The following is a 25949-nucleotide window of genomic DNA, read 5'->3' on the forward strand; positions in this document are numbered from 1 at the left end:
TTTTTTTGTGTAAGTTACATTTGGTGGAAAGGAGTCAAGTCTGTATTTGGAAAAAGAGGATAGCTTATCCTCTTTCGGGAACAGTGATCAGGTGTTTATCCATCTTGAACCTTAAAAATAAATTCTTTAGACCAGTAATAATAAGGGAGCAGGCAGTATGGTATTCATTTCCCAGAGGAGAATAGTATGGCTCAACCTCATGAATATTTCCTGCTCTTTTCTAGGAAAGAATCAAAATCTCCTTTAGAAAAGAAGAGGTAAGACTCTAGACAGTTATTCATGCTTCTCTACAAGGATGAGGCAAACCAGGTGAATGTACACATAACCTACATGGGCACCAATATCTTACAAAAGGTAATTTTTTTTTTTTGAGGAAAAAGAATGCATTATCAAATGCAGGAATCAAGAAAGGTCTCACATAAAAAGGTAACAATTGAACTCAGCTTTGAAGAAAAGTGAAAATTTAATGAGATAAAGATAAGGATGGAGTGCATTCTTAAGTTTGGAGATAGGCCATCCTGGCCTAGGAAAAGGCAGAATTGATAGAGATTTTTGGGAAAGATTTAAGTGATTACTTAGTAGGGCAAATAGAACCAGAGGATTCAGCAGAACCCACAAAATTCACAGTGATCCATTGGTGAGTTTATTGGAGGTTTGGTGATTTATTGGAATCATGAAGGAAAGACTGTGGTTTTGTCAAAGAAATCAAAAGTAGGGTGGAGGGAGTGTCAAAAGCTCAGAGATGACATAACTGAGGGTAAGTCATACAGTCTAGCTGCCTGGAAATATATGGCATAGCACAAACTCTTTTTGAAGTGTCATGAACCTAATCACCTGAATGGCTCTGCAGACAAAGCTTGCCCAGGCATAAAAAGCCCATACAAATATAGAGAATTGAAACAGGATGGGAATATAGGAAGAATTATATGGCATAGTACATCAGATATCAAGAATAAAACTTGAGAACTCTCTTACTTTGCTTTCTCTCTCAATAGAAATGTTCTGTAGTTTTCAAAGGGGCAAAATAAATAGAACAAGGTTCTGATAGGTTGATCATGTTGATTATAGTAAAGGTTAACTTTTTGAGAGAGCTAATGGAGGATGAAATCATTCTCATATTAAATGGAATGTGAGTTTGTGTAGGATCCCAAAACAGGGCCTCTTACAACTGAAGTCAGCTACTTATCCTAAGGCTGCTGAAGGGTCAGAGGACAGATAAGTTTGGAGTAACATGACTGGCAAGAAATATTTACCTTGGAAAGAGTGGATTTTGATTATCCCAATACCTTTTTTCTGTAACATCACCATCTAATGGATAGAGCTACAACTTAAGCAAGAGAAATGAACTCTGTTAGCATATTTTTGGTAGGAATAATGTCCCTAAGAATGAAGACCTGAAGTTCTGTATTGATTAGAATGGGCTTAATGATAGGATAAAAACATTACCTATATCCATAATTTTAAATTCTTGTAAATGTAGGGAGCCCTAAATTTATACCAAAGTGAATTTATTGGAGGCTTAAAATCTTGTAAAACTCAGAATTGTAGCTGAATGGTTGAATAGTCTTCTGTTATAGTTTTGCACATTTGCTTCTTTTAAATAGCCAACACCCTAGCAAACTCAGATTTCATTCATGATGCTTGGCTGATCTTCTGAATCAATTTGTTGTTGATGATATTTTGATATTTTTATATCTTAAGATGAAATTTGTCTCCCACAGGGAGAGACATTGACCTGATAGTAGTCTAGCATGTGTCAATTGGAGAAATGCCCTTTACACTAGCTTTAGGTAATCTTCTTGGTATTCATTTTAGAGCCAAATAGACTGATAAAAGAATCCAAAATATGTGCAGACCATATAGAACAGATTGTCTGGAATTGACTTCTTTGAAACTGAAGAAAAAAAATACATGTATATATATATATATACACACACATGTATGTCTATATATACATATATGTGTATTTGTGTATTTTTAACAATCAAATATACCAGAATATTTGAGACAGATGACGTATCTGACTTCATTTTTATAAAAACTAGTTAGCTTCTATTGGAAGCCAAAACAAAGCAAAGTATTCTAGGTCTTAAGCAAGACATTGATAATGGTTATCGAGCCCTAAAAATACTTTTTTTTTTTTTTGTGGTGGATAAATGTACCTTGGAAGTAGCCCTTAGAGCCCTTGCATCTATGCAAAGGGTTGAAAAGAAAAAGGAGGATGTAATCATAAAACTCTATGCTTGTTTAATTTTTATTATTTATTTCCATTAACTCTCATGAGTGGCAACTATAGTGTAATGGATAGGGAGTCACTAGAGTTAAGGTAGCTCAGAAGACATGGCAATATCACTTAGAAAGGGCTTCATATCAAATAGTCATCCTCAAATTACCATAAGAATATAGTGTACACACACACACACACACACACATACACACACACATATATATTTTTTTTCTTTTTCTTTTTTTAAAGCACATTATTATATAGTGGGCACCTCTGCTCTCCCATTTTTTTTTTGTTCTGTGTTTTTCAGTATACCCTGACAGAATCCCTCTTCCAAAACATAGTCTTCTGTAAAAGCAGGCAAGGATTGAGATTTCTGCATCAAGAGTTTCTGTGGTCAGTTAAATTAAGTCCATTATATACTCTAATGGCCAAGGGATGATGACTCCACAATAATGAGCAGAGGTTATATGATACACATTGGTGTTTTTTAGGGAAGAACTTAACTAAGAGAATTTATCAGTCATAGCTACTGGTAGCCAGATTGGGGATATGATAGTCATTGCTATATAAAAAGATGTGTTAAATTCAGGAACATCAATGGTCCCACTGAAAGACAGGGAGTATGTAGCAATTCTGAATGAATTCCCTTATGACAAGAGTTCTGAATAAGGCTAATTTCAGGACAGAGCTATATAACCATTTACAAAATGGTACACTGCTTCCTATAAATGTGTTACTTGATCCTATGTTCAAATTTGCTCTCTGCATCCCAAAGAGTTTATTGTATTCAACAAACATGTATTGTTGAATCAGGTGATTTTTGGTGCTGTTTATATAAGATAGAGGGGTTTAATGGAAAACTCTACATGATTTCCAAAAGAGATTAGTTGCTTTTTTTTTAAAAAAAAATAATCCTGCCTCCAAGCTCAAGACTAAGCAGAAAAGGTTAGTAAAAATAGTTGCTACATTGATAGACAATATATCTAAAGTAGAATTATGCATGGTATTTGCTCATGATTGAATCTGTCTTCAACAATGAGCCATATTTTGGCATTTGATACTTGGACAATCTGACTCTTCAGTTACATGTAGACATGCCTTATGTTTAAATTTAACAGACATTCCAGAGATATAGCACCCTGGTATCATAGAAATATAATTTATAGGTGGGATGCTGAACAATATAGTTAGTCTTGATTACAGGCGCAGATTTAAGATCAAAAGAACAAACTGATATAGAATAGATATTCTCATGCTGGTAACATAAGAGGTCTGCAGAGACCACATATACTTATTGGACTATTGAGCTCACAATAAGCATTTTTTACAATAACCATTGGTTAAAACCAGGAAATGTAAATGGCACCCTGTCATATTGCTATTTTCAACCTTTCATTCCAAGTGGGCAATCCAGATCCTTTTCTGGGACCTTATTCTACTGATTTGTAAGAGTTTATGATATTTAGGGGCCCACAGATCCACCACAATTAGAAAATGAGCTCCTTAAGAGTAGAAGCTATTTTTGCCTTTCTTATATTCTTAGAACTTAGCATAGTACCTGGCAGACTTTATGGTTCAGTCATTTTAGTCATGTCATACTTTTCATGACCCTATCTAGCGTAAACACTTAATAAATGCGTCTTGACTGACTCTGGCTATCTTTCTACCATGATGCTGTATCAATCTCTCTCCCTACCTTTCTTGCTCTGGAAACAATAATCAACCAACATTATCAATCCTGGAAAAAGCAGGTCAATTAATTGTCCCATAATCCTATTCACCAAATCTCTATTATTTCCTAGAACAAAATACACTAAGTTTCCTATAAGTCACTAAATATGTGTGGTCTTCATCTTATTAAATTATAAATTCTGTGAGGACAAGAACTGTCTTGCTTTATGTATTTGTATAACCAGGACTTGGCATAGTTTCTAACACAAATTTACTCAATAAATGTTTTTAAATTCACAAAATAGGACTACCTAAGATTTATAGAATTTACTGCAAAACTGGCACCACTCTCAATAAATATCCACATCAACAAAAATGACAAATTCCTACTTAGATCACAGAATGCAAATGATGGGGAGAACATGGATAAAACCTAATAATCCAGAAAGGATACAGTCCTGAGGACCAAACATGAGAATAAATGAAAGATGTACAATGCTCTGGTATTGAGCCAAATTTTCTTACTAAGAATATTGAGAATGTCCATGGTCTCCTTCCTCTGGGAAATGGGAAGGAGGACATTAAAAGGGGGAGATAATGTTATTAATGAGCAAGGAATTAAAAAGGGATAACTGAAGTCATATAGCAGATAAAAGCTTCATAGAATCTGTAATAATTTTGGAAAGGACTAGTATTTTAGCCAGTTTAATACTGCCTTTGGTAATAAAGTACTCTTTGGAAGATTTACCATATACTATATTAAAGACTGAAAAATTAGGAAAAAAATTAAAAGAAGTTACAGCAATTCAGCAATGACAGTCTAGATTTTTCCTTCTCATTTCTTTTGATGTTGATTTATACATGGAAACAGCTTAATGTACTTAAGCAGAAGGCAGTCAGAAGCTTCTATGGCATATTTATGTTATTTATATTTTATTTATATTTTTCCATCTTAGGTACTCCAGAGTCATCCTCCATGCTCCTTAAGAACATAGACACCAAATACATCCCAAAGTGAGTAGTGATGACATCACCTGTAGTGACCTGAGAGCTTAAGATCTGATTGTCCATCACTAAATTCATTCCTTGATCACTGAAGAAGATTAACTGGAAGGTCATAGCTTTGAACACTGGGAAAACAACTTTGTTATTCCCACAAAATGTCCCATGGTCCGCTCTGTTAGAGATAAAATATTAATTAGGATGGATATAGGTCTGTCTTTTCTCCGTTCTTCCTTCCTCCTTTCCTTCCTTCCTTCCTTCCTTCCTTCCTTCCTTCCTTCCTTCCTTCCTTCCTTCCTTCCTTCCTTCCTTCCTTCCTTCCTTCCTTCCTTCCTTCCTTCCTTCCTTCCTTCCTTCTTTGCTTTCTTTTTCTTTTTGGACTATATGAATATAAATGAATTGCAGGGGAGAATTCTTAGTATATAGTATATGTATAATAGCCTAGCAACACTGAGTAAAAATGGACATAATGATGGATAAAGAATAGAGCTTGGCAAGTGATATAACACTTCAATTCCTCATGGATGAACAGTGACTTTGATTAGAGTGGGAAGCATAGTATTCCAACAGAGCTGAAATACAGGTCATATCCTTTCTAATAATAACACCACCAACATGTATTTATATAGTACCTGTCTTCTAAAGACCTCAAAGCACTACTTTGCTTATGCCATTTATATTGACAATTTTTCTTAGAAATAGAAGGGGAAAAATTATCCTGCACATTTTATAGTAACAGATAAAGATGTTAAGTGAACCTAAGTGTCTGACCCCTAATTCATTCTTACAGCTACTACATATTCTGTCTTCAAGCTGTCAAAACCACACAGTTCAAGAAAACTAATATTGTACAATGTGTGGTTACATTAAGCTCTCTCCTTATCCTAGTGCATAATTCACCTAAGGATTCATCCATCTCTGCCCTTTAACCTTTAATTCCAGTGGTTTTTCAGAACTATTCCTTCCCTTTCAATGGACATGTAACTTGGTATCTATACAAAAAAGGATGATTTCTGTAAGTTCCAGCAAAATAAAGACTTTTGCAAACTATATTTGTTCTTTTTTTTTCAAATTATATTTTTTATGTCTCAAAAGCTTAGGATAGCACATGATACTGTGAATACCATTACTATATAAGGTAAGTAGAGCAGAGGCCTACTTTGATTTATAAGATAGGTGAATTCCTGAAAAGATTAAGTCAACTTTTAAATTTTAATACATTAAGATAACTTTTTGGAGAAGACCTATAATGAATGATTTTTTAAAAAATAAATTTTTGGGCAGCTAGATGGTGCAGTATATAGAGTACTAACCCTGGGGTCAGGAGGAATTGAATTCAAATCCAACCTGATACTTAAGACTTCCTAGCTGTGTGATCTTGACCAAGTCATTTAACCTCACCCCCCCAAAAAAATAAAAATGAATTTTATTGATCTATTTTTATATCACCTACTCACCTACATATCCCTGTCTTTCCTCTTCTTCCTCCAATCAAAGAGCCATCCTTTTAAACAAAGAATTTTAAAAGTGAGGGAAATGAGTTCAATAAAACTAAACATAATATCAAAAAGTCTGACAGCTATGTGATGTTCTACATCCAAAAGTCCCTAGTTCTAAAAAGAAAGTGGGGAAATATTTCCTTATATTTTTTCATTGAGGCCAACCTTGATCACTATAATTTATTTATTTTTTCCCTCAGTTACATATAAAAAAACAATTTTTAACATCCATTTTCAAAACTTTGAATTCCAAGTTCTTTTTCTTCCTCCATCTTTCCCCTTCTCCACTGAGAATGCAAATAATTCAATATAGATTATATGTGAATAGTCACGGAAAAGATTTCCATAATAGTCATGTTGGGTCCCTATAATTTAATAATATTTAGGTTAAAACAGTTATGTTGGTTCCTTATACTTACATTATTCCAGATTCTTCTTACTTCACTTTGCATCACATCATAAAAGTTTTTCCATTCTCTCTATTTATCATATTGTTTTTCATAGTGCAGTAATATTTCATTACATTCATATACAATTCACTCAACCATTTCCCTAATCAATGAGTATTTCATTCACTTTCCATTTATTCTTGTTGAAAAAAACAGAAGTGTCATAAATATTTTGATATACTGATAAATTCTTCTATACAACAATATCCTATAATACATGAAAACCCAGATCCCCAAAAAAGATAACATATAGAGGTGTTCTTTTGCTTTAAAAAAAACCTTTGCAGTCATATTCTGATATCTCCTTATGTTATAGAGTTGACCCTGGATTCTTGAAGAGTATGTTATTAGATTGTATGCTATAATATTAATAAAAAGAATATAATACATTATTATATTATTTTAAATAATTATAATATTATTTTGTTATGTAATATTATATATAGTGGGAGGTCTAACCAAGCTTAAAAAAGTTTTTAAGATAAGCCTAGAAATAGACTGTATGCTTTTCTGTCCTTCTTTGTGTTGTTGTTATGCCATTTACATTGACAACTTTCCTTAGAAATAAAAGAGAGAAGGATAGCTAGGTGACACAATTAATAGAGCACCTGCCCTGAAGTCAGGAAGACCTGAGTTCAAATTTGGCTTCAGACACTTAACATTCCCAGCTATGTGACCCTGGGAGAGTCTCTTAACCTCAATGGCCTCAGCAAAAACAAAATTAAACAAAACAAAGAAATAAAAGAGGGAAAAAATAACCATGCACATGACTTGCCTAGGGTCATACAGCTAATAAGTATTTAGTTTTGATTTAAACTCAGCTTCTCCTGACTTCAGAATGGGGGTTCTCTTCACCATTTTGCTGCCCCCTTATATGTTTTTCTTTCAAGGAATAACATAGCAAGATAGAGAGAAGTTCACATCACACTGGGGTGATGAATTTTCTTAACAAAGCAACTTGAGTCAAAACAGTATAGGTCAAAAGGGGAGCTAGGTTTGGAATCAGAGGAACTAAGTTCAAATCCTACCTCTGCCATTTATTATTTGTGTGAACACTGACAAGACTACTACTTCGGGTCCATTTCCTCAACTACAGAAGAAAAAGAATGGGCTTGAAGACTTCTAAAGCTGATCTTAGAGAGACAGTCTTCAGTAGAGGTTAGATGGGTTTTATTCTGCATGTTTACAAGGAGAATCACCCTTATCACTACTGAAGTATATGATCATTGGATTTCAGAGTGGTAAAGAATCTTACAATCAAGTAAACTCCCCTTCATTTTACATTTGAAAAAAACAGTCCTGAAAAGGTAAAGTTACATAAGAAGCAAATGATAGAAAACTGATTCAAACCCAAATGTTTAACTCCAAATCCAGTGAACTTTCCATTGTTCATATGCTGCCTAATGAAAAGTATCTCTATATTCATAATCTGCTCCTTCCTTTCAAACCTTTCAGTCAACATGTATTTTCTTTACTATACCTACCTTTGCCAATATAGAAACAGTGTCATTTTTCAGTTTAGAGAAATTATAACTGCTTTCTTTGATGTGCTTATCTAGCTCTTGTTACTGGGAGCTACCTGCCCAAAATTATACTATTTCTATTTCTATTGAATATTGAATAGCTCCCCTCTCTAGTTGAAATAGGACCCTTTAGTCAACAAGATTAGGTGAGCAGTAGAGACTTGAAAGGGGAAACTTCTGAGATTTAAAATAACTCCTTTCCTCTTCCCTATTTCTTATAGTTGACTATAACTTTGAGGTAGAAAGAAATATAGGCACAGATAAACCAAAAATAAGGGGCAGATTTTTACCTCCCAGGCAAAGATGGTACTTTATATGTCAAATTACATTTTTTCTAGCATAGTAGGTTGCCATGTGATTTGTCCTTAGTCTTTAAAATTTTTTAAACTCATCCATAAGGTAGAGAAGAATATGATTGGGCCATATCCAACTAAAAAGCAGGGGTGAGGAACCTCAGGATGCATGGAATATATAAGACCTGTGAAATAATTCTCATGATCAAAACAGGAGATGCTCAGTTGAAAGCAAGGTAAAATAACCTCCTATTGATTGAGTTCTATAAGTTGATCATTTTCTATGTCTTGAGAATGAGGTTATAAATATCCAAATGACCCTTGGCAGAAAAAAGGTTCCCCATCTCTGCTTAAGTAAAGCAACAGCTACTGATATTTAGAAGTTACTTTTAATTGAATGTGACCTTACTGGATCAAAAGCATGTCAGAATCCAAGGACTTAGGGATATAGATGTTGTATGCTGGTTGCATGTTAAGTCCAAAAATAAGTGATCAGAATTCTGAATAATCAATTTAAATGTCCCAAATTGCTACTTGTGAAATATTAGTGTGACCCTTTAATTAATGATAAGTTCAGTACTCCAGGGTACTTGTTCACTCTCTAATGGAATATCTTATTGCTCTTAATAAGGTATTCAGATTCTGCAAATGTTATACTATCAAACATATAAGCAATCTCACAACATTTTAAATGTAAATGCCTAGTCAATAGAGCTCATTTTGGTATATGCACAATGAGGTCCTTAACTATTCAGGCTTAGAATAAAACCTCCTTTTTTCTACACTACTAGGAGCTGGTGAATTCAATAGATGAGTTTTGAATCTCTCATATTTTAGAGGCAGTAGTTTGGGAAATAAAAATATTTATTTCTTTAGAAATGAATTGGTATTTAGGAAAACTCAAAGTATCTATAAAGCAATCTTACTTATTCTGTTCTTAAACTAACATTTCCCTTTTTATCTCCTAATGTCTTTTCTGCTTCAATTAAAGTCATTTGGTTCTTTTAAGCGCCTTCTTGCCTTTGATTTTAATTAGAGCCTGGCCCTTAGCTCGATTCCATCAGTATCCTCTGCTTAACACCACCTGATTTATCCACTTTATCATTCAGCTTTCTTTTCTCTTAAGAGTTCCTTATCATCATGTTCAGCTTAAAAACTGATAAGCATTGGGGAATGCTAAAGCCCCAATGCACATAGTATAAACCACATTTGTCTCTCTGAGACTACTAAACAGTTGGTAGCACCAGCCTCAGACAAAACGAGTAGGAGATTATGGTCAGGCAACAAGAATAGTGATTTTTGCACTTGAAAATAAGTAATGCTCCTATAAAACTGTGTATATCCTTTGATCCAGCAGTGTCTCTACTGAATCTATATCCCAAAGAGATCATAAAAAAGGGAAAAAGACCCACATGTGCAAAAATGTTTGTAGAAGCCCTTTTTATGGTGTCAAGTAACTGGAGACTGAGTGGATGCCCATCAGCTGGAGTATGGCTGAATAAGTTATGATATATGGTATATGTAATGGAATAATATTGTTCTTTAAGAAATGATGAGCAGATTAATTTCAGAAAAGCCTGGAAAAACTTACATGAACTGATGCTAAATGGAGTAGAACCAAGAGAACATCATACAGAGGAACAAGGTTATATAATGATCAACTGTGATGGATTTAGCTCTTTTCAACAATGAGGTGATTCAGGGGAAAACTTCTTGAATGAAACATAGTCTAACTTGAGGATGTTTCCACAAATTCTATTCTCATTTCATTAACAGCTGGGAAAATCAAGGCCCAAACTGTCAAATGTTGTAAAGCAAGTTGGTACCATTGGAAAGGGATGGACTTGGGACTCATGAAAACCTGGTCAGTCTGAAACACTAATTGGGTGATTCAGAGCAAGTAATTTAATTGCCCCCTCTCATCCAAACTCATACACTCCCATCTTCTGCCCCATTTTCCTTATTGTAAAATCAGGGGAATGGATTGAATGTTTTCAACAATCTTTTCTAGATTGGTCAACAATAGATCCCAGGCCAAGACCCAAATGGCCATTTTTGGGATCCTGGTTAACTCATATTGAATGTAAACAACAGTCATTTCTGTTTTGTCCAGAAACCCTGAAGGTCTTCCCCTCTCAGATTTATTTATTTGGTCCTAATTTATATCTGGCCACAAGACCCAAATGTCTCTGGAGGAGAAAGTGAGGCAGGTGATCTTACACAAACCTCCCTCACTTAAATCCAATTCACTTGCATGTCATAGCATCATCTCCCTGATGTCATGGTCCTCTTTGAGAAGGAAAGACACACAACAACAACCTCTACAACCCCTTTCAGATCTAAATCTATGATCTTATTAAAGTCTTTTAAAACCTTGATATCAGAAAAACTTTACCATCATCTAGCAATATTAGAATACCTCTAAAATCCTAAATGGATAAAATCTTCTCCAATCACAACTTTTTTCTATTTGTCTGTTCCCCTTCAAAAAACCTCTTTGTGATTTATGACTCTGGTCAGATGTGAAAATCCTTGAGTAAATTGACCTATTACCCCAGCTCCCCATTCCCCAGATCTACTTTACTCATTCTGACTTTACTTGCTTTCAGAACCTAGTCTTAATATCATGGTCTTTGCTTTAGATAGAGAATTTCAAGTCACTTTAGTACTAGAAAAGTCTTAGATTTCATCTAATTCAAGTTCTTCATTTCACAAGTGCATTATTCATTAGCAGTTACTGCCCTAGAATTTCTGCTCTCTCTCCATATGACTTCATCTATTTTCCCCTTGCTTTTTATCCATTGAGAATATTAAGGCTATCTGAAAAGGGATCTATACCTCTGAAAGAAGATGAAGAATAGTGATACCACTTTGGAACACTTGTTTAGCTACCTCGGCACAGTGGAAAGAGGTAGAAATAGGAAATTAAGGTCCCAGTTCTTGCTTTAATTTCCAGGTGTGATACTAAGCCTCTTTCAATCTCTTTGGGTCTTAGTTTCTTCATCTGTAAAATTAGAAGGTTAGACTTGATTTCTAAGTTCTTGTCTAGTTCTAAAATTCCATGGTTCATCATGGAATAAGTCATTCTTTTGAGTTGGTGCTTTCTAGCATGTTTGGATGAGAGATCAGCTAAAAACTTGAATGTTAGAATGAAACAGACCTGACTTAGGCAGAGTACAAAACTGGAAAAAGGAGGTCTTTAATTATTACGCATAGGCTTCAGCATAGTCAATGCATACTTGTAAGCATTCCCAGGTAAAGTGGAAACTTTTTTCCAAACAAGATTGCAAAACTGTCCTTGGCTAATTGACTATGTTTTCCTATAGCACATTTCCTGTAGAGCATTCCAACAATACTTCTTTGTATTTGGTAGATTGATTGTTCACACTTCATTAGGGGAGAAATGGAATGTTAGCAACCATACAGAGAAGTTCTTATATCAGACTTTGAGTCTTCAGAAATAAAACTACCTTTAAAGATGAACTTTTTATGCTAGCTCAAAAATCACACAAAGCAAATTTCCCAGCTTATTAGGACTGAAATTTCCATAAGGATTAATGTTTCAACTATTTATTAATTTAAATGCAAATGCCTATTCTGCATTTAAAGTCTATGAAATCTGTGCCTTAGTCCTGGCTATCTCCCAACCTTGAAATGATCTTCCTCCTCACCTCCCTCTCTTAATTTGCTTCAAGACCCATCTTCTTCAAGATGCTTTTCTGTCCCCACAACTGCTAGCACCCTACCTTCTGAAACTATCTTCTATATACTCTCTATATATGTATGTAACTATTCACATGCTATTTCCCCCAGTAGAAAGTGAACTCCTTGAGGGCAGGAACAGTGTATTTTCATTTCTTCGTATACTTAGAACTTAGTATTGTTCTTGGCACAGAGTAAATACTTCATAAACATTTAGTGACTACTGACCTTCATCTAAAATTTTCATTTCCCTAGATTTTGCAGTCTTTGAAGGTAGTCTTTCTTTGCTCACTAACATGAGACCTGTAAACAAGAAAGCAATTCAAACCAAGAGCTTTCCATTCAGTCCTTCTGACAAACTGCAGCTGAACAGGGTCTTGTTGGGAATATTTCAATACAGATTACTAAGAATTTCATCATGACCTTGTATATCTTACCCAGAAACCTAGATACACTGATTAAAAACTAATTCCTCAGCAATCTGCTAGAGCCTATTCTCATATACATTTAGCAATCCTAGATGTTCCTAAATTCTATCAAAATAGGTCAATTCATGGCAGGTTTGTTTGTAGAAAAAATGAAGTTTATCATGACAGAGGAAGAAAAACTTTGATTAATATACAGGCTGATGACTCAAGAGAGGGTAATATCACTTGATTTTCTCTGTGAAGAACTTAGTAAAAATCTCAGTCATCTAAGTACAAGTGTGAATCACAACTTATTTATTTTTGTATTACCTATATTAATGGATAGATAGTTGGTCTCAAAGGCCAGAAGGATTGAGTTTAAGTCTCTGACACATCCTGGTTGTGTTATTCTAAGTTTAGTAACTTACTTAATCTCTTATTAACTCTAGGCAATTCTCTAAGACATAGAGTCAGTCACATAACAGTTAACCATAAGTCATAGAAATTATAAGTCTAGTCTCTATTGCCCATAGCATTTTAGGTAAATGTATCATATAAAATCAACACTTAATGCCCATTTGTTAAATAAATGTTTTTCAAAGGATCATCCTGTGGTTTTGATGAATAGATTAGTGAGGTAAGAATTTAAAGTGGATGAAAACTTAAGTGATTGTGGTTGCTCAATCATGTCCTACTCTTTGACAAAAATTTGGGGTTTTCTTGGCAAAGATACTGGAGTGATTTACCATTTCTTCTTCCAGCTTATTATACAGATAAAGAAACTGAGGCAAATAGGGCTAAGTGATTTGCCTGGTATCACATAGGTAGTGTTTGAGGTCAGATTAGAACTCAGGAAAGTGTCTTCTTGACTTCAGGCTTGGCACTCTATCAACTTCACTACCTAGCTGCACAAATAGTGACTGGAGGATTATATTGTAGGATTCAGCATAATAATTGTATCCTAGAATGGGAGCTCTAAGAAGAATTTGGCAATATTTTCAATTGCATTTTTTTTTTTAGTGATCCAGAATGTGCTCACTCTCTCTCCTTTTCTCCTTCCTTCCCTCAGAGCAGATTTTGAGCTGATACTTAAAGGAAACTAGGAATGCCAAGAAGCAGGGGTGAGGAAGGAATCCATTTCAGAAACAGAGGACAGGCTGAGCTAGGGGAGATGAACATCTAAAGATGACAATCATGTGCTGCAAAATCTTCAGTAACAGCTATGATTTCTATCAAGGTCTCAGTAACATTATCTGTTGTATGAGCTATTAAGTAGTTATTTCAGATATCTTCTGGTATAACAAAGAGTTTTTCTTTTTCATTATAGCTTTTTATTTACAAAACATATGCATGGATAATTTTTTCCACATTGATCCTTGCGAAAACTTCTGTTTCAAATTTTCTCCTCTTTCCCTCCTAGCCCCTCCCCTAGATGGCAGGTAGAACAAAACATGTTAAATATATTAAAATATATGTTAAATCCAATATATGTATACATATTTATACTGTTATCTTGCTGCATAAGAAAAATTAGATCTAGAAAGGAAAAAAAAACAACCTGAGAAAGAAAACAATACAATACAGCAAGCAAATACAATAACAGAAAGAGTGAAAAAAAAGAATCGTCCACACTCATTTCCCATAGTCCTCTCTCTGGGTGTAGATGGCTCTCTTCATCACTGAACGAGTCACATCCATCAGAACTGATCATCATATATGATAATATATATCTTGTTACCCTGTACAATGATCTCCTGGTCCTGCTCATTTCACTTAGCAACAGTTCATGTTGCTGAAATCATCCTGTTGGTCATTTCTTATAGAACAATAATATTCCATTACATTCATATGCCTAATTTATTCAACCATTCTGCAATTGACAGGCATCGATTCAATGTTCAGTTTCTAGCCACTACAAAAAGGGCTGCCACAAAAATTTTTACAATACAGGTCCCTTTCCCTTTTTTAAGATATCTTTGGGATACAAGCCCAGTAGTAACACTGCTGGATCATAGTTTGATAACTTTTTGATCATAATTCCAAACTGCTCTTCAGAGTGGTTGGATTCGCTCACAGTTCCACCAACAATGTATCAGTGTCCCAGTTTTCCCACAGCCCCTCCAACATTCGTCATTATCTTTTCCTGTCATCTTAGCCAATCTGACAGATGTGCAGTGGTATTTCAGAGTTGTCTTAATTTGCATTTCTCTGATCAATAGTGATTTGGAGCACCTTTTCATAGGACTAGAAATAGTTTCAATTTCTTTGTCTGAAAATTGTCTGTTCGTATCCTTTGACCATTTATCAGTTGGAGAATGGCTTGATTTCTTACAAAGTTGAGTCAATTCTCTATATATTTTGGAAATGAAGCCTTTATCAGAACCTTTGAATGTAAAAAATGTTTTCCCAGTTTATTGCTTCCCTTCTATCTTGTCTGCATTAATTTTGTTTGCAAAAAAATTTTTTTAAACTTAATATAATCAAAATTATCTATTTTGTAATCAATAATGATCTCTAGTTCTTCTTTGGTCACAAATTCCTTTCTCCTCTACAGGTCTGAGAGGTATCCTATGCTCTTCTAATTTATTTATAATATCATTCTTTATGTCTAGTTCATGAACTCATTTTGACCTTATCTTGATATACAGTGTTAAGTGTGGGTCATTGCCTAGTTTCTGCCATACTAGTTTCCAATTTTCCAAGCAGTTTTTGTCAAATAGTGAATTCTTATCCCCAAAGCTGGGGTCTTTGGGTTTGTCAAACACTAGATTGTTATAGTTATTGACTATTTTGTTCTGTGAACCTAACCTATTCCACTGATCAACTAGTTTCTTAGCCAATACCAAATAATTTTGATGACCACTGCTTTATAATATAGTATTAGATCTAATGCAGCTAGACCACCTTCATCTGATTTTTTTCCCATTAGTTCCCTTGAAATTCTTGACCTTTTGTTTTTGGAGATGAACTTTGTTGTTATTTTTTCTAGGTCAATAAAATAGTTTCTTGGGAGTTTGATTAGTATAGCACTAAAAAAATAAATTAGTTTATGTAGTATTGTAATCTTTATTATATATACTAGACCTATCTAAGAGCACTTGATATTTTTCCAGTTGTTTAGATCTGACTTTATTTGTGTAGAAAGTGTTTTGTAGTTTTGCTCATATAGTTCCTGACTTTCCCTTGGCAGATAGATCCCCAAATATTTTATACTATTGACAGTTATTTTAAATGACATTTCACAAAAATTTTTTCTTAATAAATTATGATCCTCATGCAAGGCAGACTCAAATATATACTAAAATCAAAAGTAATCAGTAACCAAAAATACTGGGCACAAACATAAATACATATCCCATTCAGTCAGTCTCCCTTTCAGGAATCAGGTTTTTTCCCCAGCTTTAGGGAAGGTCTAATTCTAATTCCTTGAATACCATTCCCAATGTCTCTATTTTAAATAATGTAGAGTCACTAGATTAGAAGGGGATGATGAGGAAGGTGAGAAATAATACATTTGCCATGGCAATCCTCTTTGAATCCCCATTACCATTACTAGAATTCTCCAAGAAGAAGACATTAACATTTCACACACACACACACACACACACACACACACACACACACACACACACACACACATATTGCTTTTTGACAGATGAGCTGAGGAAGATGAGAAGACTAAAAGTCTGGCTTAGATATTTTTGTCTTTTAAACACACTCACAGCTTTTCCTATATAAACATCAAGAACCCTTTATATTTTACCACTCATTTTTCATGAGCTTCTAAAATATCAAAGGGGAATAAATACAGTATTTCTCTTTCTAATACATTTCTCAAAATCTCCAACAGACTAAATTTACTTGGTCAGTACACCTGGGGCCCAGAATGTCATTCTTGCTTTATTTAACTATAAACATATTTCACAGTAAGAGAAAAGCCTACAAGGAACAGCACATTTCCCCTTCCTTTGCATCTCTGAGTAGACAGTATGGGGAGCCATGTGAACAGCCTCCAGTTAGAAGCAGCACATGTGCAAGCCAGATAGACATCTAAGCACACAGATGTGACAGTGAGTTAGGCACCAGTGGGCAAACTCTGAATAGGCAGATGGTGACCACTGGAGCAGAAACCTGAGCTTAGGATTGAACTGAGGCTCCTGAAATGGCTTCAAGGCCTAGAGCTCCTCAAAAATCCCTAGTATGATTGTTAATCTATATCCAACCATTACAGAGAATTACAATTTGGACATTTCATTTCAATAGATTATTCTATAGATATGTTCATACCCTGAAAAGAGAATAAAAAAAATTGCCTACATGAATAGACTAGAAAGATGGCTTGTCAATAATTTTCAGTCTTCTGTGATGCAGGGTAAGAAAAAGCATTGTACTGATAATGATTCTGCCAGCTGTGTAACTTGGGGTAAATTTCTTAACCTTTTTAAGGTCCCTTCCAGTTCTATAGTTTTTGTGAGTCCATTGCAGAAGCATGATATATTCTACAAAGTAATCAGATAAGCTAATATATGTTTTTAAGACTGTATAAAGAAAGTAATTATCACATCCCTCTGACATTTAACCCAGTCCCTTCCCTTTCCAGTTTTTTTTAATACATTATTCCTTGACATTGATTCTATAATGCACATTAGCCTATTCCTTATTCCACATGACAATCCATCTCTCTTTTCTGTCTTTGCACAAGCTGTCCCTCATTTCTAGAAGGTATTCCCTCCTCATTCTCAGCCTTTTAAATTCCTGGTTTCCTGGAAGAATTAGTTCTCAATAAATTATAATTATTAATACATTGTTAATAAATCTATTTTCCAATTGCCTTTACATTTCCTCATTCAACCTATCTTGTATTCATTTTGAATACAGTTATATATGTACATGTTGTTTCCATGTTAGAATATAAGTCCATTGAAGGCAAAGTGCTGTATTATTTTTCTCTTGCATTCCCAGAGCTTAGTTCAGTACATTGGTGCATGGTAACAATTATTAAAAGCCTCTTAACTGACTGACTGATTGAATCAGTCAATATGCCAGACATAATCGATTTTTTAAAAAGGTTCTTTACTGATACAATAGTACACATTTTTATTAAATAATAGATTAGAGAGTTTGATCATTGAGTTTGATGCCAATTTTGGGGGAAAGGATAGGGAGTGTGAATGGCTAGTACATAAGAAGTCAAAATCAGAATTCAAAGTGTTTCTCAGCATAAAGTTAATAAGGATGAATTTAAGACTGTTTAGAATTTTTTTTAAACTGTAGAAAGCAAAATTTAAAGGGACTTATAAGTATGTCAGAAAAAGATATGTGTCATTGTGGATAACTAGCTCAAAATGCATTGGCAATTTGGCATTTTTTTTAAAGGAAGCACCAGAAATGAAGGTAGAAAGATAAGAATGAAATACTTAGGAATTATGAGATAATTATTCCATCCTACTCAACATCAGGCAGATTTTATTAGAACATGGTATACAGTTTTGGACTATTAGATATGGATATTGAGAATTGAAGAGAAATAAGGCAAAACTTTGGTCTTTCATAGAATCATAGAACTTTAGAGATGGAAAGCGCTGAAAGAGATCATCTATTCCAACCCTTTCACACTGAAGATGAAATAAAGATGCCCAGAGTGTTAAATAATTAGGCCTGTGGAGGAAGGTTAAAGGAACTGTGTTATTTTATTTAGAGATGATAAAGCTGAGAACAAGTTGGTAATAGTCTATCTTCAAGGACACAAGAGAGTAGCCCCTGAAGGAAATCAGCTATTAAGTCTGCACTAAATACCGGACAAATAAAAATGAACTTATGTGCAAGAAAAATAGGTCCTTTTTCAGGATTAAGAATTAGAATCTCCCCATGAGAACAGTTAAATGTTGGAATGGATTATGGAGAGAGGTTGTGAAAGCTTCTTCCTTGAAAGCCTTTAAAAAAATGAACTAAGTTTCAGTTGTATAAAATGGTTTAAGCACTGAAAACAAGCTGGGGAAGGAGAGAGAAAGTGACCTTTCAAGGTCTCTTCTAGGACAGAATGCTATAATTTATGATTCTATGACTATATCTCTCCATAAGTTGCTAGTTACTCCTAAGCACAGTCTTTAAAATGTTCTCTGATAAGTATATCAACTTCCTTTACTCTAGATTCTTTCTAGTTAAAAAGGATTAGATTATGGAAGAACTCTGATGGGAAAGCAAAGCTGCAGGAAAAAAATAATCCTGATCAGTGAAGCTCTGCTCTGTGATGGAGACTGCAGTAGTTGTGATGTAAGTTGCTTCTACAGCATCACTGCATCCATACAAATGAGAACTCCAGTGGCTGGGAAAGGATCTCTATAGTTTCTCCCTGTGCATTGAAACCAGGGTCACTCTATACCAATAATCTAGGGATTTGGCTAAGAAATATGGACTTAAGAGAAACATATTCATTAAGCAGAATTAAGTTAGATTTATTGATCACACAAGCATTCTTCCCAAACTAGGAGTTTACTCTGAGTACAAATCTAGATCTTTTTTAAAGTCCAGTTTAATGAAAACAACTTTTGTGCTAAAATCCTGACAAATTCAGTTTCAAACAATCTTTAATCTCTTTTCTAAAGAAACTCAGCTGGTCTGGTCTACACAGCAGGAAACACCATCAATTTCTAACCTGAATCTTGATTGACTGTTCATTCTATAATTTTCTAAGTTCCTCTTAATTCTCAGCTTGGTGCTGCTTGAGATTATCTCCATCCAATACAACAACAGAGATCAGCACAATAATTAAAACTCTAACCTCTGCCTGCAATTTCTTGGACTGGCACGAAGCCTCCAATTGTTAGGGTTCCTGGGAAAGAATCAGTGACAACAAACTCAATTATATATAAACATTTCATATTGTCTGAGATGATAAACACAGATGTTCCTTGCCTAGACTACCAGACTTTAAAAGGCAAGGACTGTATTTTCTAGTTGCTTTTGTTTTAATTTTCTAATAATACCTAGTTCATTAGTAGGAACAAAGTAAACATTGCATTTTAAATTTGGCTTTGGAGGGATAATGAAAATTAACAGGATAATAGATTTCCATGTAGAATGGACCTCTTAGGTCACCTAAGTCCAATCCATTCACTTTGTGGAGGACTGAAGTTCAGAGAAATTAGCTGCTTGCCCAGGGCCAGACAAGTAATAAATGGCAGAGCTGAAACTTTAAGCTAGTTCTTTTCATTCTAAATACAGGGTTCTTTCCACTTAAGCACGCTGCTTCAACTTTTATGATTAAATTAAAATGGATTTTTTAACCTTAGTGCTAGGGAATATCTTTGGAAGTTAGGTCTGAAATTTTCTTTCCAAATGACTTGGAGTTTCTGATCTTGGGAAGTGGCCTTCCAGCAGGATTCTCAATTCTGATTCTATGACATTTTTATACATCTGATTATCTTGTAGGATGTTATATGACTCTCAAAAATCAACTTAAGGTCATTCTAAATCAAAGAATGATTACAAACCACACAGTACTTTAGGAGAAAAGGCATCTTTAAAGAAAATAACAAAATGTCAAACAATCCACATTACCTATTCAAAAAAGGCTAGAAATGCCTATCCTGAATATCCTTCTTTCACAAAATCCAGACCCACAGAAGATTGTTTTAGATATCAGAAGGTGTACCTGTTTAAATGTGATGGCATGATTTGTATAATTATCATATTCTTTGGAAATTTTATTCTTTTTTGGGGGGAGGGGAAAGTCTAGGTAACAAGAATAAGAGCACTACCTTTTTCCCTTTGTCAAGAAATACATCCTTTTTTGCAAATTTTTCCACAGAAACCTTCACAATATGGGAGACTGAAGATCATTTATATATTGGAAGGCAGAAGAGCTAACCTCCTACCCCAAAGAACTGGGTAGAAAGGATCTTTCCCTTTGGGGATAAAAGCAATTGAACTCGCATAAGGCACAGTGTGGTGGACATAACCTGGAATTGGGAATTTAGAAGACCTGGATTTTATTGTTGGCTCTCCTGCTAATAAGAGTATGCCACAATGCCTTCTTTTCATCTGTAAAATTAGAGGGTTAGACTTCAAGATCTTTAAGGTTCTTCTCACTCTTAAAATAACCTATGAATACGATTAGTGATAGAAGGAAAGTGGAATCCATCAGAGAGAAAAGACTCAAAAGAAATTTTGAGGATTTATTTCATTCTAACTTCAATGATAGATTTTTTTTTTGTTGTTCAATCATGTTTAACTTTCTGTGACCCCAAAAGGCCACAGTGTCCATGGAATTTTCTTAGCAAAGATATATTGGAGTGGTTTTACCATTTCCTTCTCTAGTAGATTAAAGAAAACACAGGTTGGGTTACTTGTCTAGGGTCATATAGCTAGTATCTGTGGTTAAATTTGAACTCAGGTATTCCTGATTCTAGATTCAGTATTTTATCCACTTTGCTTCCTGCACAATGGCAGATACTCTACCCAGTTTTAATTGTACATGCCTCTACAATTTCTTTGCTCCAGACCATTAAACCAAGCCTTCACCTTTGTTTTTATTTTGCTTCCATTCATGGAACAAATGTCCTAGGCTGGGGAAGTGAGAGACCAGACCTTGTCAAAGCTTAACCACAACTGAAATTTCCCATTCTGCAGTGGTCATGAAGCAAATATTCTTACCAAAAAAAATCTCTTGTAGTTCTACATAAACCCTCCAGGATTTACAACCTGGGATGCTCACATTATTGATTGTTCTTGGCAATCCATTTGACTGCTATAAGTTGTCCCTATCTCCTGAGTTTGTTAACACAGTTCTGTTACAAAAATTAATGACTCCCCTTATGTTCCTTTAAGACAATACTTTAGGGGCAGCTAAGTGACACAATGGATAGAGCATTAGCCCTGAAGTTAGGAGGACCCAAGTTCAAATCTGGCCTCAGACACTTTGTAGCTGTGTGACTCTGGGTCACAATTGCTTCAGAAAAAAAAGACAATACTTTATGTTAGGTCTTTCTACCTATTTGAAGACTAATCCATGCTTGCCAAGGTAGACAAGAAGAACTAAGTCACCACTCATTCTATTCATAATACATATGGCAGAAGATCTATACACAGTACAAGAAACATATTGTGTCTTCTCATAAAACTTATATTGCTTTCAAGTAACAAACTAAAAAAAAATTAAGTTCCTCAAAACCTAGGAGATCTGAGTCATATACTCCTCCAGATCATACTTACCACTTTTTTCCTTCTGAATGCAGGGTCTGTTGTAAGAGGCATTGTGTGTAATACCACAGAGGAAATTTGTTGGATTATACAATCAACAAAACTCAACTACTTGCATGTAGTAGTTCACTAGTTCATCAATTATTAACTGGCAACAAATAAATTATTTCTATGGATGGAAGAGTGAAGAAACCATTAACAGAGAAACACTTGAAAAGATTAAAGGGCATACAAAGATACCTCAGAAAGAATAATAATAATTATTGTAGGCAACATTTCCAATTTCCAGGCACTGTGCTAAGTGCTTTGAAATTATTATCTCATGTGACCCTCACAATAATCCTGCAAGGTAGGTGCTGTTGTAATCTCTGTTTTACAGATGAGGCAAACAGGAATTAAGTGACTTGACCAAGGTCACACAGCTAAAAATGTCTGAAGCCAAATTTGAACTTAGGTCTTCCTGACTCCTGGCTCAGTATTCCATTCATTTAATTACCTTGTTGTTTAATAGGGTTTCATTTCTATTCTTTTCTTTAAGTTCAAGGCCAAAATTACACATAACCTTTCACATTATTTCTGGTTGGAAATAATAGCCACACACGTAGTCATGTAGCATGATATTTCACCATAGAGAGTTAGCTGTGATTGACAAGCTATTTTGCTCATTCATGTGAAATATAAACCACAAAACTCCACTGCCACTCACCACTCGTGTTGTCCAATATTTTGATGTACACAAGAGCTAGAATAAAGTTTCTCTCCCCCTAACAATGACTAGGCTGCTTTGCAATGAGAGTTTTCTATTTCTGGTACAGACTTTAAATTTATGAGTTGGGGGTTATATTTCAACATTATAATGTTTGGCTGTGGTTTAACTGAAAGAATATTTGGATCTCAAGACTTTCTGCTACTATGTGGTGGATAGCCCCCATTTCTATAATAATAGCTTACTTGACAACCAAGATTAATTCAGCTCCCACAATATAGACAAGAATCCAGGATATGATCATTTTTTTGTGAATAATATTCTGAGAACTGGGCATCTAAACTTGTGACAAAAGAAAGCTCAAAAAATTCTCAAAAGCACAAGATAAGAAGGTATAGAATACAAAATACAAGGCAGTTCCATTCCTTGGCTGTTGCTACATTGAAGAGTCTTATCATTATTAATTTGTTTTCAACTGAGAATCCAAAAGTTGCTAGGTAATGGACAGAGAATATAAAAGCCTGCAAATATTGTAAAATAAGTACCAAATCTAGAACATTGTGCTATAAACAGCAATGAGGAAAAATATGTGAAACAAAGCTGTTATCATGTTGAACACATAGATATCACCACTAATTTCAAGGATCATATAGTTAGCTTGCTTATATTTTTAAATACTACTATCATCTCTCCCCTACACACACACACACACACACACACACACACACACACACACACACACACAACATATTATGACTTCCAAACAATTTCTCATTATAGAAGTTGCAAAACTAAGAAGTGAAAACAATGTGGCTTTTGTCTAGTCAGAAATAAGTGACCAAAAGCAGTGGGCAAATATGCTCTGAAGGACTGTTCTGCAAAAGTTTCAAATAAAGTCTTATTGTGTGGTTATGTAATACAGAACTTTGAGTATCATTCTGTAGAATGAAGCCTGCAATTAGCTAATGAAACCACAGAAGATGAGTGGTAGATAAAATAAGCAAGCAATGACTGATCAACTAACCTAATGATAGTTTTTTCTTAAAACTGATACATTCTGCAAAAAGGTAGTTGTGGTGAGAGATGGTTCTGACAATTATGACCTCTGGCAGCAAAGAAGAGAGCCAGCTATGGAAGAAGAATCCATTATTCTTTGTGAAGCAGATACTGTGAAGGAATCAAAGGGGTTTATAATCTCCACATCATGCTTGGTCAGAAGATAAAAGCACCATTGTATTATACTGTACTTAGACCCCAAGTATGACATTCAGTTCTGGGCATCACACGCTAGGGAGGACACGACAAACTACAAAGTGCCTACTCCTTTTATGGGTGACCAATGCCATTTGAGAACTGTTTGAAGGAACTTGAAATGTTTAAATTGGAGGAGAGAAGATTGGAGGGCTATGATAACTGTCTTCATATATATGGAAGGTTGTCATGTGGAAGTGGGATTAGATGGTACTGTTTGACCCCTGAGAACAAAACTAGAAGCAGTAAAATATGAAGAAGAGTCATAATTCAACTTTATACAAAGCTTCTTTTTTTTTCACAATACTATTTTTTTTATTAATTTTATAATTATAAAATTTGACAGTACATATGCATGAGCATTTTTTAAAATAACATTATCCCTTGTATTCATTTTTCCAAATTTTCCCCTCCTTCCCTCTGCTCCCTCCCCTAGATGACAGGCAATCCTATACATATTAAATGTGTTACAGTATAACCTAGATACAAAATATGGAGACACAATACTATTGAAAACAAAACTAAAGTGCGAAGTAGATTAACTCCGCCAGTCTTCAATGAAGGTGACATAATTACGTGCACATAATGTGGGCGTTGGGTTGCAATTGCACAAATAGAAGGAATATCTCATGAATGGAGCATACCCCATATCCTTGGAAGTATCACACTAACTCATACTGTGTTTGGATCTAGAGCTTCTTTCCAATATTTCCTATCTCCATCCTGTATTGAGGTAACTGATTTTCTGATGCCCTCAAGCATAGCCTTCTAGCCTCTCTATTCTCTGATCTAATTCAATCACAGCCCCACCTAGTGTCTCATCTCTGTGCCATCTTTATTTGTCCAATCTGATCACAGTGTGAGGAACTCATTTCTATGTCTGATAGTTACCTTCCTTCCCCCTGACACAGGTCATAACCAAAACTTGGGACACTTAACCTCTTCTTATATTCTTTTTTAGAATGCAAAAAAAAAAAAAAAAAGACTAAAAGGCTTTTATTTTTGATGTTATGTAAAATTCGGCAGAATGAAAAGGAAGAATATGTGACAGATTTAAACATGAGTTTTAAACCCAACTTTGCTGCTCATTACCTATGTAAACATTAGGAAAATCATTAATCTGAGCCTAGGTTTCTTCATCTATAAAATAAAAGGTTGTTCTAGATGACCTTTACAATCCCTTCTAACATTAAATCTATTATCTTCTAATGGCAAGCCAAATTCCTACATAAGATGGTCACTTTTTTTTTTAATACAAAGCTTCTTAATTCAACACTATATAGAAGTTAAGAATTAAAGCTGTCCAAAAAGCATAATAGGCTGTCTTCGTAGATAATTCAATTCTCATGATTGGAGATCTACAAGTTGAGACTGAATGTCTCTAATGTCTATTTCTTAGGCAAGCTGAGAAATGATTCTTGCTCAGGCACAGGTTAGAGGAAGCCCTCAGCTCTACATCTATGATTCTATAATCTTTGAGCTCCTTTCCAAACCTGAAATTTTGAAACATTCCCCTTCAACAGACCAGTTGATGCAAGGTAAAATTACTGATTTTAACACATTCATGTTTCAGTCAAGAACAGACTCCAAGTCTCTTATATTTTGTGTTTATGATGAGGTAGATTACTGTCAGATGCCTTAGCTGCATCCCTTCACAAAACATCAAGATTCCTGGTGGGGTAAGAAGTAGTTTTTTCCTTTTTCCTTTTTCTTTTTTCCTCCAGACCACAATACAGGACACAAAGCGGAGTAGTCTCATAGGAGCCATAATTTCCAGGACTATAGTTTACCAGACAAAAACATGTCAGCCCCTCTCCTTTAATGTAGACAGAAAAATAATACACACCTGAATGAATGAAAGTAATATTGGTAAAAGAGCAGCACATGGGAACATGATGCTGGATTGTAGAACCCTCTCTATATTCTGCTTTTCATACATACAACAGAAACACCAAGAGAAAAAGAATCAGTTGTTCAGTTCATCTTATAAGAACTGTCTTTTCTTTATCATTTTT

The 25949-nt window shown here is 34.7% G+C and overlaps 1 protein-coding gene across 12 annotated transcripts in view; it reads right to left on the bottom strand.

The window, feature by feature from the left end:
* FRMD5 (FERM domain containing 5) overlaps positions 1 to 25949 on the bottom strand; it is a 392157-nt gene that overhangs the window by 148457 nt on the left and 217751 nt on the right. Inside the window, exon 2 of one of the 12 annotated variants that reach the window (XM_074289490.1) lies at positions 6361 to 6407. The exons of the other annotated variants lie outside the window; for them this stretch is intronic. The gene's annotated coding sequence lies outside the window, so the exon portion shown is untranslated. The remainder of the gene's footprint in view (positions 1 to 6360; positions 6408 to 25949) is intronic. 12 annotated transcript variants of the gene reach the window in all.

This window comes from Sminthopsis crassicaudata, chromosome 2, assembly GCF_048593235.1.
Source record: "Sminthopsis crassicaudata isolate SCR6 chromosome 2, ASM4859323v1, whole genome shotgun sequence".
In the NCBI taxonomy this organism is placed as follows: domain Eukaryota; kingdom Metazoa; phylum Chordata; class Mammalia; order Dasyuromorphia; family Dasyuridae; genus Sminthopsis; species Sminthopsis crassicaudata.